Source organism: Stegodyphus dumicola, chromosome 4 (assembly GCF_044657685.1).
Source record: "Stegodyphus dumicola isolate Sdum_Otavi_A_Nest chromosome 4, ASM4465768v1".
Taxonomy (NCBI): Eukaryota; Metazoa; Arthropoda; class Arachnida; order Araneae; family Eresidae; genus Stegodyphus; species Stegodyphus dumicola.
This window is the reverse complement of record NC_140771.1, coordinates 26,461,679-26,466,918: the sequence shown is the minus strand read 5'-3', so window position 1 is coordinate 26,466,918 and position 5,240 is coordinate 26,461,679.

Sequence of the window (5,240 nt, the reverse complement as noted above, 5' to 3'; positions counted from 1 at the left end):
TGAACGTGTATTTCTGTTGAAATTCAACTAGTTGCAAAAGCACAAATCTTCATAATTTATTTTGAGATAGTGGAAAAACAGTGCTGATGTGTTATCAAGCTAAAAAAAAAAAAAAAAGGGAGGACTGTGCTATATCTCCCGTTCTACTGGGCCGATTGACAAAATTCAAACTGCGTTTTTCATGTCTCGAAAGCGCGACTTAGGAATATATTAGATTTATACATAGCACTATTCTAACATAGGCATCTAACATAGGCATGTGTTGAACTCCAGCTTTGGATTAGCGTGAAACGTGATTGTTTACAAGGTCTTTTGCGATTTCTAAATTTCTTTTGACTTTTTTGAAGGTGTTTTTATTATAACATTGCAGTTTTTGTTTAGTATTTTTATCACCTGGTAATTATGGAAAATTGTGAGGAAGATGTAAAAAATAAAAGATCTTATGGTCATCGACCAAAGAAAAGAAAGTTCCAGGGAAATCAGCATAATGATACAATGAATAAGAAGTGTGGTGTCAGTTCTTCGTTTAAAAAATTAAATAGTGACACTGTTTTGCCACCAAGAGATAAAGATAACTTTAGAGCCTAATTTTAGTGGTTATAGACTATTTGATTTGGATATCCTATTTCAATTTATTGAAAATAATTTATGTTGTAAAATTTGTAATGTTCATTTAAGTGAACTATTTCATCATGCTTTAAGCTCAAAATTTGAGTTACTATGCTCAAAGTGTTCATGTAAAAGAACTTTCAGAAACTCTAATATGATGGGTGTCCGAAAAAATATATCAGAGCTAAACAGAAGATTTACGTATGCAATGCGAACTCTTGGTCAAGGGAAAGCTGCTATGCAGAAATTCTGCTGCGTTATGGATCTCCCTCCTGTGATTGCACATCGTTCTTTCAAATTCGTCGTTAAATGTGACTGTAAGTGGAGACGGTACGTGGAAGACTCGAGGACATACGTCTTTGGTTGGAGTCTGTTCCGAAATAGGGTCAGAAAGCAACACAGTAATCGATACAGAAATACTGTCTTATATTGCAAAGGTTGCGAGTCATTTCTAGGAAATGGCGTAAGTGAACACAAGGCCTGTTTGGAGAATAATGCTGGTTCTTCAGGAAAAATGGAAATGAATGGAAAGATAAACAATTTTTCATGTTCCATGGAAAAAAGAGGTGTAAAATATACTTCTTATATTGGTGACGGTATCAGGTTCAATGTTCTGTCTTACTTTTTTCGGGAACATGCAAGGACCTGACTCGGAACAGAGAGCTTACTAAAGCTATGTTCAATAACTGTGGGAAGTAGACAGGATACACAAGAAGGGTATACAAAACCCTTTGTTTTCCTCTCTTTACAATAATTTCCGTACTTCGGAATACAAAGACCCACTACTTGTGGTCTAAACGTAAGAATATAAAAATATTTAACTAAACTCTAACTTAACTTTGGAATAATAAACGTGGAAGATTGGCCTTATATTAACAGGAAGCCGTATGTAGTACAGAGAACTGTTAACACTACAATACGTTTAAAAATTATCACGAGGATTAAACCTCTGGCCTGGAAGGCAACCAGCAACTGAGTAAAACTTCTAAGGTAAGCGGCCTGCTTCAACTAACTCCATCCTCTCTCTCGCTTGGCAAAAAGCCACAACTTAAGTACTTGGCGTTCGCCAGACAAATTTTGCATAAATAAGTTAACGCTTTTAATTCTGGCCGGAAGTAGAAAATAAGAAGTGATAGTAAAGATTTAAAATAAAATAAACGTTAGTAAAACTTAAGATCCTTACATACTTCCCGCCAGAGTTAATTAGTTTTAAACTGAGGTCTAAAACGACCTTGTTGAAAACATTTAGCTCTAGAATCTAACGCGAGGCTAATCTTTTACAAACATTTCTCACTAGAAACTAGAAATTAAAAAAAAAGAAATTTGTTTTTACAATAGCAGCTCCAAGGACACGCAATTTTTCATCTGTACTGCATCTAAACAGGAGCTTTTATTCAAATCTGGTTCCTTCCAGAGATCTGGAAGGAAAACTAGTTTAATGAAATGTTACACAATGAAATGGCAAGTAACATGCATATTTATATTTCTCTTAACATTCTTATTTCATTCATGACTATTTTAATTATCTCTCCCCGTGCTCTCTGACATGTCTTGTAAAAGAACACCAAACACGAATGTGTTTATGTATACGTGTTCAACACTTCCTCCTACAATCAAAAGACTAACGTGTTAAAAATTCAACATACCAAGACCTCGTAACACACCCTAACTTCAACTCTAAACCCTGAGGTACTATTCTGAAAGTGGCTAACTCTGAAGTGTAGCGTCAGAAAGCCTAACAACATTCATTCAACCTTTAACACATATTCACCATGATTTGGTCTTTTTACAGTCACACGAATAAAAAAAATTTTTAACATTACTTTCACTTTTACCATATCACGGTATTTCTTAACATTTAAAATAACAGTTCACATTGTATATAAGAACATATTAACATGCCGTTAATTTTACGCATTTGAAAACATACTTTAGTAGTACATTGTTAACTTCTATTCTTTTCCAAGCAAGTGCCAATTCTTCTGCATTGAAATTCTACATTTCAAAAGTCTTTCAGAATAAAACTTCTTTCTTGCCAGAATCTTTTAAATAAAATTTATACAATAACTTTTACAATATTTAAGTCTTTACATATTCCTATTATACATCAACTTTTGTTTTACGCGCGAGTAATTGAAAAACATAATACCAAAATCGGTAACAACTCATTTCTCGCCTTTTTGGCGATAACGTTAGACCTCGCATGACGTAAAACTTCTTGAAATCTGCCACTTGCAGTAAGAATGAAAGATTAACTTAAGTTTGCAAAGTAACATAAAATTTTACTTATCTTTGTTATATTCGGACATTCTTTTCTGAGCCCAGTCCTGGAAGGTAGCGCAGATTCTCGTTTGATTTATCCTCCTTCTTGTGCGGGCTCGCCCTTCAGAGCCTTCCTCTAGAAGCTTTCTTTTTTCTCCAGTTCGGTCACTCTTGAATACCTTCTTTTTCGCCGCTGCCTGTGGTCTCTGCCGTTCGATGGCAGCTGGTCTTGGCGGAACCGGGAGAATCCTTTCGCGTTCCTGCTTGGACCTCGTTGTTGGCCGTTCAAATTTTCCTTGTAACTTTTCCTCCGCCGCTGGTGGCCCTTCCGCAGTTCGGCGACATTTGCTGCGGAGAGTCCTGTCGGATGAGTAGATCTTCCGTTTTAGAGCCGGATTATAGTTGCCGTCATTTCTCCTGGCTCTCTTTGCATACGTCGTCCTTCTCCCTTCTTCATTCTGGGGGTGTTCGTGAGCTCTCTTTTCTGGACGGTGGAACGGCTTCTTTTTCTTGTTACCTTTAATTTTCCCGCGGGGAAACTTTCTTTTCACTTGCTCCTACCTCTTAATGGCTTGCCCTTGTACTTGTCGTTGTTCCACCTCTGGAGCTTGTGCCCGCCGTGTCTGCCGTGCCGGATCCTGCAAAAGATCCGTAATTATTTGCATTTTATTACGATCATAGTAAGGTTTGATTTGATCAATGTTTGCGGAGCAGGTTTCACCATTCCTCGCTTTTAACAATACTACAGCATGAGTTATTTTTTCTATGACATATGGTCCTTCAAATCGTGGAAAAAATTTGGCAGTTTTATATTCTGGTGCTGAAGAAAGTGAATGCTTAATTTTTAACACTTCATCCCCTACTTTATAAGTTACTGCCCGTCGTTTCAAGTCATAATACAGCTTTTGTTTTCTCTGTGCTACTTCAGTATTCTTTTTTGCTTCTTTAATTAGTTTTTCTATATCACCCATTTTAAATTCTGGAGCTCTTTGTTGCACATAAAATAATTTATCTAACGGCGTTATAATCTTTCTGCCTAAAAATAACTCAGCAGGAGTTTTGCCCGTTGTATCATGTTTTGCGGTCCTAAGGGCGAAAGCAAATTCATTGACATAGTTATCCCAGCTTTTATGAAAATTGTTAACATAACTACGGATAATTTTCACTATATTTCTATTCACCCGTTCCGCTATATTTGATTGCAGCCGATACGGGACCATTTTTAAATCACGTATGCCCAGTTTTTGGCACATGTCTTCAAATACATTACTTACAAATTGAGGACCATTATCCGATATAACTTTTAGGGGCGCTCCGTATTTTAAAATATATTTATTTAAATTAGAATCAGTAACTAATTTCGCGGAGGCTCGTTTTAAGGGAACAATTTCGGTCCACTTACTAAAATGATCAACCATAACAAGGAGATAGCGACTTTTATTTAACTGACTTTTTGGGAAAGGGCCCAATAAATCGATGCCAATTATTTCATTTGGAAATTCGGATTTAATACTTTTTAGAAACTCGGCCGGGCGGAAATTAATATAATTAACTGCTTGACATGTTGGGCAGGACTGGACATACGCCCTTGTTAACTTTTGCAGTTCAGGAAAATAGACTGCCTCGCGTACGCGTTGGATAGGTTTTCGAATACCAGCATGAGAAGCTAAAGGGCTGTCATGGTGCTCCTGCAGGATATTTAATCTAAGACTAGCTGGGATAACAGGTCGAAATTCGTTGTTGGAATTCGTAGTTTTTGTATAAATTAATAGACCATCTATTAGTTCGTAATGGGCCGCCCTATTTCTTATCGCCACAATATCTTGGTGGCTAAAATTTTCAGGATCCTTTAAATACTCATAAATGCCTCCAAACTCAGGATCCTTACCCAGTTCGGTTATTACAGTTTCTCGGGAATTTATTGTACATGCTGTGAGCATTTCCACCTTTACAGTATTACCTTCTTCATCTATTTTAACCCTCTGAGCGTTATGACCGGGTTTAAGCGGTCAAGACGGCCTACCTCGAAAGCGTTACGGACGCTTCTAGGCGGTCACTGGAAAAGTGTTCGAAAGCGTTACTGACGGTTCTAGGCGGTCAGTGGTGAAGACCTCGAAAGCGTTATGACCGCCTTAAAGCGGCCGTGCAGATGTCTCCTGCCCCCCTTATTTTTGGAACCCTGGAGATCTCTAAATGACAGTTCTGAGTAGGAGGCAAAGAGGGTTGCTCTTTTTCGTTTTAGACCGATATGTTTAATCGCCAAGAAAACGCTTGAGCATGTAGTGGTTTATAAAAAGAAACAAACGTGGACATTCTTTGCGAAATAAAAAAGTAGCATGTAAGCATGTTTTTTCAATACTCTCTTTAAA